This window comes from Cavia porcellus, unplaced genomic scaffold (genome assembly GCF_034190915.1).
Source record: "Cavia porcellus strain 051 isolate PalLab524CR breed Dunkin Hartley unplaced genomic scaffold, mCavPor4.1 scaffold_2, whole genome shotgun sequence".
Lineage (NCBI taxonomy): Eukaryota > Metazoa > Chordata > Mammalia > Rodentia > Caviidae > Cavia > Cavia porcellus.
This window is the reverse complement of record NW_026947485.1, coordinates 55,314,527-55,330,548: the sequence shown is the minus strand read 5'-3', so window position 1 is coordinate 55,330,548 and position 16,022 is coordinate 55,314,527. Positions and strand designations below refer to the sequence as shown.

Sequence of the window (16,022 nt, the reverse complement as noted above, 5' to 3'; positions counted from 1 at the left end):
AAAGATAGCAGAAGCATTTATGTACAAGGAAATGTAAAACTATATTACAAAAATGGGAGTTTTTTACTTAAAAGTATTATTTAAATTGTAAAGTTGCTTGCTGAAAAATACTTGTCTGATAAATACCAATACAAATATTAATCTAGAAAAGTTTTTACTAAATGATTTTTCATTGTAGAAATTTTAAGATTCAATAATACCTATATACAGATGTGCACAAAAACCATATTTTACAAGTTTTGGAAAATAAAATATATAATGACTGGTAGACAATAATAATTCTGATAAGTGAAGTACTGGGTGATTTTTATTTCTCTAATTTTTACACAAAAATAAGATTTTAATTTTTTAACTTGGATGGTTAGTCGCACACATTCCTGCCTCCATTAGTTTTTAAGGAATATAAACCACTGTAGAGATCTATTTTTCCATTGCAGTATGAATCACATCTATATTATGCAGAATAAAACATACAGTGAGAAAAGTTGGAAGTCTATCCTTGCATAATTTTATCATGAGATCAATTATAAAAGGAAACCAAATTTAAAGTTTCATTCTCTAAAGTAATTTCACAACTCTGGTAATGCACACAGAGTCAGCTTTCTAAGATACAGAAGTGTCAATATTTGAATTACAGTTTAAGGGTACCTAAAACCTAAAAGTCACCCTGATGCAGCAGCCTGCTCTGCAGTGCCTCTTGTGATTCTCTCCCAAAGGTGCAATCAATCCCATTTTCTTGGCAGTTGGCTTTGTTATCTCCTATTATAGATAACTATGGAAATTTTGTTGACCTACTTCCCTGGTATACTGATAAACATGTTTTCTCCCCATTCTATTATGTCTCTTTTCTGGGAAATTTCTGGAGTGTAAACAAAAAGATAAAATACATTTACTCTTTCTGGGGAGTGGAGGAAAGTTTAGTTTCCCAAAGTTGAGTTGACTGTTGTAATTGAGAGTTTTCTGTAAGTACATATTGAGATTTCATCTGGTGATAGAAATAAAAGTTTTCTGGAGAAAATTCCATGGAAAAATTATAGCATAGCAGAGTAGGTATGAATTGTGGTCTTGCTTTCAAAAGTTTGCTTAGACATAAAAAGGCGTAACCTATTGTATGTAGTTCATTAAGTCATAAATTTTAGTCTCAATGATTATCTTTCTTTCAAATAATAAGCTGAAAAAGAATTCAATTGTTTATTTGAAATAAAGTCACAGACGTACAGTACAGAATGAGTGAACTATAAAAAAGCATGCTTTCTCTGCATGCTTTACCCTTTCCACTTCATTATCTCCTTTTTCCTGCTTATCCTTTATAGTAGAGCTTTTCTTGGTGTTATCCCCAAAGTCCTCGTCCTGAATTATCTTTCTCAGTAGTAATATACTCATCTACTCCATAATCTCACCATGATGTCCGAGAGACACAAATGCAAAATGCCTAAAAGGTAAAACATTATTTCCTACTGAAGCCATTCTTTTCTGAGTATTTCTTATATAGATGCACTTATCCGGATGAGAGTCTTGGAACTCTCCTCTCCCTCCACTTCACTCCCTCCCTCCATTTCACTCCCTCACTCTTTTCATCCAAGGCACTCTAAACATAGTCCTAGTCCCCTATCCATCACTTTTGCATTTTACTCTATCTGGGGTGGATTATTTTGAGTCACAACTAATCAACCTGCTAATGGAGAAGTATTTCAACTTTACAACACAGTTCTTCCACACTTGGCAGACTGGTCCTCCAGCCCTACAGCACAAACCTGAATGTCATTTTCTAGCAGAAAAGTCATTGATGGCTGCAGATTACAAGCTACATTTCAAGAGGCATGAAGGTACCTCTTAAAGGTAACTGGATTCTTAACTCTGAATTCTATCCTTCTGAGTTTATCATTGACTTTGCTCTCTTGCAGTATTTCTCTCAGCAAACCTTATGATGAGGACAGCCAGATCAGAGCTCTTCCATATAATGCAATCTACTTAAATACAAATTCTAGGAGCAGCACATCTGAAACCCTTAATAAGATCATCTGCTTTTCCTACAGAGTCACTATAATGCCTCCCAATTATGTCAAAAGAAGACCATTGGCTGGGGATTTAGTTCAGTGACATAAGCACCTGCCCGGCAAGCGCAACATTGTGAGTTCGATTCCTGGTACCAAAAAGTTGCTATAATTTTAATAAAGGATTGGAAACTCTGATAGAGAAAAATAGATGGTTATCCAAAACAAATAAACCAAAAAAGCAAATATGAATTTAACAATTTCAATAGATCCACTACAGTAAAGGCTATTAAAGATTTTCCTATAAGAGTCCAAATTATGAATTGTATAGGATTTTTCATTCGTACAATATTTGTCTTCAGAATTTAACTTTCATTTGGACAGAGGTAACCATAGAAAAGAATAAAAGGAAGGAGCACAGCTGTATGCAGAAAAGGTACTTATTAATAAATGTTGGGCAACATTTGGTCTGTGAGTTGTTTTTCAATCCATGCAATTTCATAGAATTCTAATATCAAAGTAAGACAATTATGGATCAATTAAGATTTTGCTGTTTTATAAATTATTTTTAGACACAAGAAAAATTACATAAGTTGTAGGCTTCAAATAAATAAAGAAAGAAAGAAATTACATGGTACTTATTTGCAAAAAGGGACCATCATAAGGAGAACCTTAGCTAAGAGGATGAGACAGGAAGACTACCAAAAGGGATCAAATGAGAAATAGAAATATAAGAAGTATTTGAAGAAACCAAATTTCTAATAACAAAATTATTATCTAATTTTCAAGCAAAACAAAACAGAAGATAATGAATGCCAACATCATAAGTCATACGGAAAAATCAACAATCATTCTTCTAAGAAGCTATGAAAAATATAAAGCAATGAAAAAATTATGACAAGGGTTATGAACGTGGCTCACTTCTTAGCATGCAGAGGGCCCTGCAACTGATTCCTGGAAAGGAAAGGAATTAGAACAGGGTAGGAAAGAGTGAAAGAAGAAAGAAAATGAGGAGGGAAGGAAGGAAGAAAGGCAACAGAAAGGCAGAAAGTGAGAGGAAGAGAGGGAAGAAGGAAAGGAGACAGGAAGGAAGGTACAAGCATCAACCTATGCCATCCAGGGACTAGAGAGTGAGACTGAAAACAGAGTCCTGCCTGAGTAAAACATCAGAGTAATTTCCACAGAAATAAAATATAAACTTTATAAATCAATGAACAAAATCGGAAGAATTTGGAAATTGTGGTAATAAAATATATTGTTTTTACTTCTATAAATCTAAAATAAATGTATCTTCTAACTAAAAATGTTAAACAAAATATACTATTTTAATATCAAAAAGTGGAGACACGAATGTAAAAAATATAAAAAACAATTGAAATAGGAATATTAGGTAGTCATTAAATAAGATAGTAATGCATTTTTAAGTTATGTAAAATGTTACACTATGCTTTGTAACAAAATATTTAAAAATTTAGATGCAAACTGCAGGACACGCCATCTTCTTTTTACATTGACATCGTCTTGAGCTTTTACTGTTTTTGTACTTTCTCATATATTTCTTTTCTTTTCAAATTTTTAAATATACCAGAAAAGAAATAAAAACTAACAACACATGAGATATATTTTCCATCAGGAGATTAGGCAATGTAAATAATACTAAATTTTGGAGATTTTAGAAAAAAATTCCACACATTGTGGATTCCATTTTCAATAATTTATTTGAAGTAATGACACAAAGAAGAAATTGGAAGAAATAGAAATATTCAAGTGAATGAAGTAAACTCTATTTTCATTTTAAAAATTATATTCTAATATATTTGATTTAAATTAAAATCACTAAACACAAAGGACAGAAGACAAACCTGCAAAGTCAAAATGTATGGATGAAACATCTAATTTTGTTTTGTTTCAGTGGAAGGATAAGGGTTTTACTAGAGAGCTGTGTAAGAAACAATTTTACTCAAAACATGAAAAATCAAGAGCCTGTATTTCACAGCTTATGCAAGTAGCTTGATATGGTTTCCCTGTGTAATTTAATTGGGAATTTCTTATTAAGTCAACTTAAATAGCACTCTTTGGCCTAGTATCATATCCATATCAAACTTTTTTGCTCATCAGTAAGGTCTTTTTGACTAGATACAAAAGAGAGTGAAAATCTTTTTTCTACTAAACATTTAATTTTTCCCCTCCTCCTTCTTTTCTATCAGGCAACACGATAGAAGGATTTAATTCAGGTCAATCACTTACTAATCCACAACGTGAACCGGAAAGCAGCATTGCTCAGGGGTCTGCAACAGTATTTAAGCTTGCTTAATTTTCCAGTAAGCTTTAATACCATTGCCTGAGACCTAAGAATCAATAATGAGCGGCTCATCGCCACAGCGGCACTTGAAGCATAAGTCTTTTACCAAAGAGGTATTATTCAGTGACACACCCGTTCACACTACCTTCTACAAATTCACACATATCATTTTAGCTCCTTTAAATTAGAAGCAAATTCCTTCTTTCTGAACATGTTTTTATAGGAATTTACCTTCTTACAAACTGAGATATGCTTGGGAACAATTATAAATTGAATAGAAACAGATTCTACTTGTCTTTATTTCAAGAAAAATGACCTAAGTTATACCCTTAATGAATACTCATTTACCTATGGAGCTTTGTGTTCTCCAAAAAAATTTTAAATATGCGGGGCATAAATTGAATCCTGTTGTAACTGGAAGTTAGAAGATTTAGGGGTGAGATCTTTTTAAATACATTTTAAACAAAATATTGTAGGGTTTTCTGTTTGCCTGTTTGTTTAAATTGTAGCAATGTCTAATCACGAGTCTTATAAAACATCAGGGAGATATTTTTCATTTTAAAGAATTACAGCATATTAAGAAAATTAAATTTTTAAAATATATTAAAACACACATGTATACAAATGTATGTGTATGTATGCACATAAATATACATCTTCTCAGAGAAGAAAAAATATTAAATTCTAAAGTGTCTAATAACCTCGAGTTCCACTGCCAATAGCATTAGTAAGTCACTGATCACTTTTTTTTAGAAAAGGATGCTAACCTACATTAGGAAATCACACAATTAGTGTTTTACAAATAATAAATATTCATTAGGTTGTAATACATGCTAAGAAATGTCTATTCTCCAATTATTTTTTTAAATAAATGCACTGGTATTTATCTTCCATTTGTTCTTTCACATGTACTTCAAAAATTTTGTACAACTTTCTGTGAAGCCCACTGACATTGTAGTTATAAATACAACACAATTGCATATTAATTTGAGATTTTCAATTTAATCATATTACTTAAAACATTTTGTTATTTACACAATTCTTATTTTATGCTTTTTCTATACAATGTAATCATTTTTTGTTTAGCTTTTGAGTTTTTCTTCTTATATCATCCCTATGTACGTGATGTGTTTATCATCCTTTTTGTAGTTGGTGGGAAAGGCAGATGTTTCCATTTCTGTGTTTGCTTTTTAAATGTAAAAACAAGTATCAACTATGCAATTGCGTATATTTATCTTACATCTAGCAACTTAGCATACTTTCCCATAATACTTTGTTATGTTAGGTTAGGTTTTGCAAGTATAAAGTCATAGCATCTGTAATGTCGTTTAGGTCACACACTAAAAAAAGTACTGTTGAATTTCTGCTCATGGTAATATTTAAAGAAGAATAACAATTTGCTTGTTCATTTGTTTTGGTTTTTTGTTTGTTTCTTTGTTTAGTTTTTGGTACCAGGGATTGAACTCAGGACGCTGCACTTGCCAGGCAGACTCTTATACCACTGAGCTAAATACCTAGGCCAAGAATAAAAATTTTAATATGTTACAATGAATCTTTCTTGACTCCTGATATGACTTGCAAGTCTGAAAAGTCTCTATAAATGGATTCAATTAATTACTAAGTTAGTTGGTTCAAACTTTAGAGTCTTTAGAAAACCTAAATTCTAATTACAATCTTTAAAACAATCAAAACAATTTATTGAACATGTATATACATACTATGCAATTTACTAGTTAAATGTATTTACACACATACATTTAATATAATTACATAATTGTATAATTGTAATATTTGCATTTCATAATAGAGGTTAATTAGCAATAATACATTTAAATCAGTGTATTTTGTGACACTCTAATTTCCACATCACTCATTTTGTTTTCTCAATTTTAATTGCATAACAGTAGATCATTACTGAATTTTTATTTAATTAAAATTTTACATTACTTAATAAATCAAAGTTGCATATCATTTTCAGGCATGCATTATTCCTCTGAGTGACCTTGGAAAATAACTTTTAATCTGATTTAAATTTTAAAGCAGTTAATAAGTCATGTAATGTATTTAATTTAGGATATTACTTAACAAAGCAATAAAATTTTAAATAATTTATCAGCAAAATTAACTTAGACACGGAGAGACTTTCATCTTGAACTCAAAAAATTTAGAACAGAGAGATTGTGTGCAATGTGTGGATGGAAGGGGATTGGGTAGAAGCTGAAGCACTGACTAAAATTAGTGCACACTTAGGGTTCTAAGTGTGCACAGCGTTCAACTAATGAACTTTGACCTCTAAAGATGACACAACTATGTCTATTAACACTACCACCATCACTTTACATCATGTATTTATTACTTCTTCTAAAAATAAAATAGGCGCACAATAATGTTTATGAACCACATTTTTATGATTATTCATGAACTAAGTACCCAAATCGTCATTCTTTATGTGATTTGAATAACATTTTCATGGTTTCCTTTTATTGCACACAAAACTAGAACTGACAAGTTGAATATGCTTTATAAGTCCGTGAATTCAGTATTTAACTGATAAATCAGATGAATCCTTTTAAAATCACTTCATTCATCCTGGCAAATCAAAAATAGCAATGCACATGTATTAACAATGACATTTATTGACTGAGTGCGGTGGTGCATCCCTATAATCCCAGCACTGGGAGGTAGAGGCAGGAGGAGTGGTGCAAATTTGAGGCTTACCTGGACTACAGAGTTCAAGGCCAGCCTGGACTACACAGTGAGACTCTGTCTCAACAAGCAAAGCAAAGCAAAGCAAAGCAAGGCAAACAAAAAAACCAGAACACAATAGCATTTATACGTTTTGGGAAACAGTACTCCATGAATGTATAAATTAAACATATTAGCAAATAATTTAAGTAGCCTCTTTCCTATCAAATGAATGTATATATTTTGAGAGTCTAGTTGAACAACTTTTACCATCAAAGCCATTAAAAGTTTACTTTGTTTTAGATGCAGGCATATGAATTTGAATAAACAAGTTCTTTAGTTTCCACTGTAGAAAACTTTACATCACCAATGTCCTTTTTATTTGCAATGACTTAGTATGATAAGTTATTTTTATGTACATCAATTTTAGACTACATCATGCTTTAAATTATATTACTTCACAACTGAATCAGGAAAAAATAATGTTCAGTTAATAAAGCTATTGCATTTTGCATATAAGAATTAATATCATACTCAATTAGAAAATAAATATTATTTATTCTAAAAGGCTTCATCAATGTTCTTAAATAAGTATTCCTATACTATATGTGTACTCCTATCTTAGGTTATATTCCTAATTGCCACCCTGAAATATTCAACTGCATTGTCTATTGATAGTGAACAGGAAGAATCATTTCAGGCTTTATCATTTATACTAAAGTTCCTGTGCACACGGACACAGTTTGCTTTTCATTTAATAATTATACACAAAACTAGATCCCACTGGTACAATATAAAGTGTTTGTTGTGTGAGGAAGTGTAATAAGATTAATAATTTAAAAGCTAGATGAGGAACATCTACCTCACTTGTTAAAAAAATTGAAGCTGAAGGTTACATAGCTAATTAGCAGGACAACTGCATATTTTGATATTACAGCACACACATTTTAAAAATAACCGAATGAATTTCTCATGACCCAGTCTGAGATATGAAAACTTTTTGAAGGTGGTTAATCATGCCATGTGTGCATACCATTTGGTTGTATTCTTTGTGTCTAGATCACAGGTAGGGGTTGCAAAACTCAGGCATAAACAAGTGGGGAAAGCCTATGACTGATTCAGAAATAATAACTGCAGAAGTCTGAAGAAGTTCGTTATCCTCTGACATGCAGAAAGCCATGTTGCTACACATGGACATTTGGTTGTGATATACACATAACATCAGTAATTTTTCAGTGTTAAAAAGGAGGAAACAACATGCATGAAACTAGAGTACATTATGATAACTGAAAGAAGAGAGCCAAACACTGCATGATTGCATTTACATAAGATACTGAAATACTCAAAGTCCTAAAAGCAAAGAGTAGAATGGTGGCTGCCAGGATGGATGGAGAGGGAAATGGAGAATGTTACAATGGTTAGAAAGTTGACATTATATAAGATGAAAAAGTTTAGAGACCAACTGCATAAAATAATCCCTATAGTGCAATACCATAGTATGCATTTTAATAATGTTAAGTGAATAGATCTGTTTAAGTATTTTTACCTAAAACAAAATCCTGTAAGAAAATACAAGAATGACAGCCTATTTTTTCAACCCTGAAATTCATGTATTTGGAATATTGGAATCATTTGACATTTCTTACTACTTTGCACTATATCTGAGAAGCCATGCAAATGTTTAATCTCCAATACAGAGATATTAGGACTAATGCACCTCCAATATAAATCTCTACATTAACACCAGTTGTGGGATTCACAAAATGCACGTGTTTGTGCCTCTCACTATACTACAGAATTAATATCCTCCAGAATGGAGAAAGACCATGTGCATTTCAGATATTTTTGAGTACTGCTGATACAGACAAGAAGTTCAGAAGTACTCTTTGTGTGCTGAAATCTTGATTCTACAGTCCTAAGATTTTTGAATGTGTGATCACTGTATTGAATGGAGAGACAGAGGGGAAAAAAATGGTCTTTGAATTCGTGGAAGAATCAGTTTATTTCAATTTGGGAATACACAGGCAAGCATAAAGAGAAAGATATTAACAGTAGAATGAGGGATAAATTGTTTTTTTTCTGGTTCTGTTCTTTCTGATCTGTTTGTCTTGGATAAGTTAGCTAACTATTCTATAACTTTCCTCATGACAGAGTATATACTGATCTAATTAACAAAATTCATGTGTGTATGTATTACACTACTTGATATATAATGTCTAAAACTCAGTGCTCATTAAACATTTTCATCACTGTATATATTCAATCATTCATTTATCCATGTATGTATTCAACTGACCCCTGATTCTGTACTATTATCAAAGGCAATGATGAAAGCTGGAACTATGGCATGTCTCAGGGTAAAGTGTTTGCCTAGAAGGCCCTGGGTTCGAGCCTCAGCATTAAAAAAAAAGAAGAAAATATCATCTTGTGAAAAATACAAAGGTTAATCAAATAATTACACAGGTGTCAAATTACATCTACCATAAATCTGGAAAAAGAGAGGAACTATAAAGTGAAGGGAAGATCTAGTAAGAGAACTGGATAGGAAGAAGACAATGTATGTTATTCTGAGGAAATCATTGGAAGAATAGCATTAAGAAGGCGAGGACAAGACACAACCCACGAGCAGCACTTGGATATCTATACTCCCCTCCTCCTTTTTTCTGGTGACCATGTTGGTTGAGTGCTTTAACTATAACTACACTTAATGTTTGCAATTTCCAGAAAAGTGATGCTTAGAAAAATTAAGTATTTAAGCAAACTCATATTACATGCAGGATGTGCTAACACTCTTAAAAGTGGAAATTCTATCCATTTTGAGTCTAATCGTACCTGTTCTATTTGCTCATAAATGTCTTTCAAGGTATAAGTGACACTATAAAAACGTTTCCATAATTAGTACATAGGAGAGTTAGAAATCAGAAAGGAGCTAGATCTTTAAGACTGGAAGAAAGGAGGAAAGGAGAAAGCGATAGTGAAGTGGAGTGTGTCTCCTGAAGTATCATTATGTTGCAGTGAACACAAAGATCCCACTTATTACTAAATCAGGGCTGTGAGCGTTCTTTATGTGATTAGGAATTCACTTAACAGAAACTCTGACAATACTTAGGACAGGTTTTATATAATATTTCCCAACTACAATTACACTTTAAAATCATTTGTTAAGCTTTATTAAAATACTGCAACACCAGCAGTTTCCCTAACAGAATCTAAGGTGGGCGTGGTAACACAGACCCTTAAACCCACATTCTTGGAGGCTAAAATGAGAGGATTATGAGTTCAAACCCAGCCTTGACAATTTAGCAATTAGTGAGATTCTTTCTGCAAACAATAATTTTGAAAAATTGTGGGAATATAGCTCAATGTAAAGACCTGGGTTTGACCTCTAGTACCAGGAAAAAAAAATTAATATGGCATAAGGTCTGGATTTCAGATCTTTCTCAGTAACTCTAGACATGGCTACATACTAGTATTATATAATCTATCGCAAAATATAGATTAAAAGCCTTTAATTAATTTAATTGTAGACTGTAAAGATTAAGTTCAGTTTCAGAGAATTTATATTGAAATATTTATGGGATGATTTAAAGGGTCTTGCCCAGGAGGTTAATGGAGAGATCGGATATTATTAAAATTATTTTAGTGATTCACATTTCATTACGATTTAATTATATTTATTTAATTATATTATTTATATTATTTTATAAGTACATTATTTAATTATATTTAATAATTATTTATATTTAATAGCCACTATTTCTAAGGATGTCACCAAAATATCCTGGCCTGCACTTCTCATGTTCTCAAATCCCCTAACTTATGGCTTTTATACACTTGAACAGAATGTATTATACACTACTGAAATCTTCCTCATTTATGTTTCCCCTGCAATTATACATTTTATTTCTCCTCATACAAAACAAATTTAAAGAACATAGGAACTATTTCCTTTCTACATATTATTTACCGATCCTAGTTATCAAAATACTAATTTAAATACTATTGTTTCCTTTTTTACTAACACTTTCAGAACAAATATATGATAGTATGTTATTTACCAAAAAAAAAAAAAATAGATACTTCTTGTACTTTTGGTATCAGTTCTGTCTTACTGATGCAGTATTTTCAAAACAAAACCCATATAAAAATATCCACATACTTTTAATAAGCTCTTGGATTGTTAGTAATATTATAATTAAGGAAATTCTTTAACACTTCCATAAAGCTATTTAAAATAACATTAATTTCCTTATGTCATGCACAGATAAAGGGTTGACAATTTTATTCATTCACATCTCACACTTTTTGAAGTGTCAGTAACTTTCTAAAAGGAACAGTAATGATAGTAGCTTTAAGGTAAATATTACAATTAATTGCACTTTGAATGATTATAAAACAATAAAATACAGTCTTTCTATTCAGAAATTGTTATACTGTAATCTGGTTACATTGAACACTATGTATCACTGTCTTTAAAATATGACTCAGTTATATAACATGAAGCTCTCAATACTTCATTAGTTTTGATTCTAACTAATAAATTATTTTTGCAAATATTTGCCTTACTAGTTGATTTCAGCTGTTTCCAGGGGCAAAATGGCAGGTTCAGTGACTATTTTTGTTTGGGCCTTCACTCAGAATGCAAACACAGTTCTATTGCATATTTGTCCCATAACATTTATCATTTAAGATTTTCTCTGTGATAGCTAACACACATTTAATTTTGTAAGTATATCCAAATCTGTTTAGTGACTTCGCATCAGCTGAATAGTCCATATACATCTCCCTCACGGTGCTAATCAGCACTACTATAAGGACAAAAACTGTAGTTCCATTTCACATTTTTAAAACATTGAGTTTGAATTATGTTAAGTATTTAATTTATAAAATTAAACTTCACACATATTTCCTTTACTTTCAGGAAAAATAAAATATCAAATTGGAAATAACTTTCTAAATTAATTTCAAAAGTTGTATTAAACCCAAAATTAATATTTTTATTCAAGTTACCAGAACACTCAATGTAGAAAACAGAATTTATGGAACGCACATCATATAAGTTGTTTTTCCAAAAAAACAATGAAAAGGAAACAGAGTAAGGACCTACTCTATTGGTACACAGGGACCTCAAGGTCTCTGCAGAGTTTTAGAATGATGGTAGCATACTGCGGCAGGAGGTCCGCAGCCATGAAGATTCATGGAGCCCCGCAGACAGAGCAGGTCCCACTTGCAGCTAAGAGTGAGACTTCAGATTTTCCCCCATTACTAATTTCACACAAGTATAATTTGTTGTCTACATAAAATATTGAATAGCACTTTATTCTCTCTACAAACTCACTGACTCTCCCAACTTATATTCTTTTAGTATTTTATGGTGACATTATAATCTGGACCCAAGTGACCATGACAAATTGCCCCTTCTCACTATAAAGTATTTTGACAAAAACAACGTTCTCTGAATTTATCTTTAGCATATTTTCTAAGGAAGATGTGCAGAATCTGTTCCTCAAATCTTCTGTATGGGCAACTTCTATGGGGGTAGATGTCACATGGACCTGATATTAAGACCTGTGAGAAAGCAGAGTTTGCAAATAAAGTGGTCATTTGACTATCTAACTCAATGTTAAAATTTTCTACTTAGCACTAAGGGAGCTTGAGTTAGTGGGATTGTGAATTCAAGCCCAGCTTGGGCAACTTAAGGAGACCCTGGCTCAAAATAAAAAGGAGGCCAGAGATGGAGCTCAATGAGAAGCTCTAGGTTCAATCTGCACAACTAAAAAAACAAAACGAAACAAAACCCTACAATTCGCGGCAGGACAAGACCATCTGAAATAAATGGAGACAGAGAGGGTCCTAAACAACTTAGTTTAGGTATAAAAGGAATCATAATTATTAATTTATTAATCAAGTGAAACTTTTTTACATGTATAAATTATATGGAAAGAAAGAATAAAATAAAAGAATGAAGCAAATTGTGGATTTTATCAACTGTTTTCATTGGAAGATTTAAATTATCTGTAAATAATGCAAAATCCAATCTAAATCCACACTTTGAATATACCACTTGAATTATAACAACATTAATTTATGGCTAAAATTAATACAGAATGCTTTTCAGTTTTTCAGAAAAAGACATCCCTAAAGCCTGATCTCAGATACTCTCTGTAGAAAATATCTGATATACTTTTAAATCAACGAATATTTTGCTACTAGTAAAATATGTAAGCCTGAATTCCTTTTTTGTTTGCCAAAAAGTCTCATGAAGCTATCTTTATACATCTGTTTACAAAGATCTCAACAAGCAATAAAATAAAGAATTGGCAATCAAATAAGACATTTCCAGGACAATAATGCCACTCCCTTCACAGCTATCAGCTCTGAGCCTTTGTTCCTTAGGCCCAGGTACTCTGGGGCCTCTTCCCACTCCCAGAAGCTAGACAGCAGCATCTGATCTCTTCTGAATATGCCATGCTTCTAGTCTCCAGAGAAGTTTCCAGAAAGACTTTAAAAATATTCCTCCTTCCTCCCAGAAAGACATTCCTGTTACTTTGGTGTAGCACACTGAGGAAAGGAAAGCAAGTATTGTTGCTAAATTCTGCCACAAGTCAGGGAGGTGTCTGAGCTAATCCTGGCGGGAGAATAATTTTTTAGATCCGTGAATTTTCTTCTCTCATTTTATAACTTTGGCTTATCTCTCGGTCACTTTAAGGTAGATATTATATTTTATTATTCACAACTTTCTTTTCCTATGAGTGTTAAAAAAGGGGTGCTATTTATTTCAGGACATTTCCACAGCCTTATGATCACAGGCCTAAGAATGCATCAAAGAATATACCTGCAAATAGAAGAAATACGAATTAGTGATACTAAATATAATAGTAAGCACAATTATATATCATCAAGCCAGTGCTGAAGGATTTATTCAACTCAAATAAACTAGTAATTCTTAATTTTGTTTGCTTACTTGCTTAATTTTAAGGTCTAATATATACACTGACATTATTTTTATATACAAAAAGGGGTGATAAAAAACATGGTGAATGTTTACACCACCAAAATGTATTATAGTGAAAGATGCATTCTGGGCGTCCTCTTTCACGTCTTTAGGATGTGTGATTAAAAAGGGGCGGGGGGGGGGGACTGCTGCTGCCAAGTGCCACCCAGCGGAAAGGCATCTTTGTAAAAAGATTATGTTCTGTCCTCATCTACCTCACTTGCTGGCACCATGAAACTTCAAATGAAAGGTAAATGTTTTGGACTGATTCAGACATCAAGGCAATCATAAAATGAAACTAAAGACAGTCTCCAAAGAGGACTTCCAGAACTGCTTAAGAAAGTGGCATAAGGATGGAATAAGCAAGCTGGAAGTGAGGGGAGTATTTTGAGACAATGAATGGCTGTGAGTATTTTACTGCAATAAATTTTAACACACAGTATTCTTTATATCATATTTTATGTGTTGGTTTGTTTCCCCATTAACATTCCTTGGTGGCTCTTGTATGTACATAAAAACACCAGGGTGTAATATTGCCTTCAGGATAAATACGGTTGGAAGTTGTATCTCCTAGTTGGTTTTAGTTATCTGACATTTTTAGGTTCCTGTTGAACATGGAACAATAGGTTTGACAATGAAGCAGAATGAACTGATCATCTAGTTAAACCGAACGGAACTGAAGAACATGGCAAAGTAATGGGTCAGAAACAAGAGTCAGCATCTGGAACTCCAGCAATCTCACAGGCACATTATAAGAGTTTGAGCAAGGAAGTAAAATACACTATAGCTTATAACATAAAGCCAGCAGGTTTAGGAAAGAGAAAGGGAAGTAAAAAACAAGAAACAGTAACACTGATTAGAAGATAGCAGGGATCTGTCTAAGATTCACGAGTAGGCAGAGAGCTGTTTAGAATGCAAACGTCATTCGGATAGTAACTTCTTTGTGCCTTGACAATACAATACGCTTTCATCTCCCAACCCCCAACCTAGTTTTTTTGCTCCTTTCCAGCCTAGCACAAACATAAATGGCTCTGTCAGGTCTTTCTTGGTCCCCAGCCTAGAGTAATTGATTACTCCCATCAGTGTCCTCAGAGCACTTCAAACATACTTCCATGATAGCCCCAATTACCCTGATTTATGGTTGTTATGTCTCTACATCTTCTTCAGAGATATGAGCTCATCAGTGATTAAGGGACTCAATCATGTGTCTGTGTTTCTCTGGGGCTACATGGTGCCTAGCTCAGGAACAACATGATCATTAAAAGACGAGACAGGGGAGAAAAATAGCCTTGCTTGAAAGAAGAGATAGCAAATATTTTGTCCTTAAATTTACCTTTTCTTTCTGGTTGTACTAATATTGTGAAAAATAGGAAATATAATCCTATATATGTAGACAAAATTATTGAAGATATTAGCACAGCTCTAAGAATGGCTGAATTTCAACTCTCAAAGTTTTGGGTATCAGTAGGATAGTATGATTCTTGGTAAATTTTTTATTGCACAGAACCTTACAGAAAAGTGATGATACTTTTAAAATGTCTTAAAATTATGCAGTTAAATTATGGAGACTGAAAGTCTCATTGAGCGTGGTGGTGCACACCTGTAACTCCAGCACTGGGGAGGCCGAGGCACAAGCGTTGTTATGAGTTTAAGAGTAGCCTAGGTTACAAAGTGAATTTGGTCCAGCCGGAACTGCTTGGCAAAACTCTATCTCAAAAAGACAAAAACTGAAAGCCTCCTCAAATCTGGTTTAATTTTACATCTTCCCAAGTAAAAAATTGTCTTTTAACTTCATGACACTTATACAGTAGTAATATTTTTTCAATAAAAACACTGTGATGTACTCCAAACTTCTGAAGACATGTAGGCAGTGCAATAAATTACAGAGTAAATTATGTGACATGTGACATTGGTGGTAAGTACATTTTATTAGTTTATAATATTTTAAATCTTGATATGTGTACTATGGCTCTTTGATCAGTAACCAAACTTTGATTAAGAAACAAAATTTCCTGCGCACATTAACAAACAACACACACACACAACA

The 16,022-nt window shown here is 32.7% G+C and overlaps 1 protein-coding gene across 1 annotated transcript in view; it reads right to left on the bottom strand.

Annotated features, from left to right (window-relative positions):
• Thsd7a (thrombospondin type 1 domain containing 7A) overlaps positions 1-16,022 on the bottom strand; it is a 371,111-nt gene that overhangs the window by 340,508 nt on the left and 14,581 nt on the right. The window lies entirely within an intron of this gene.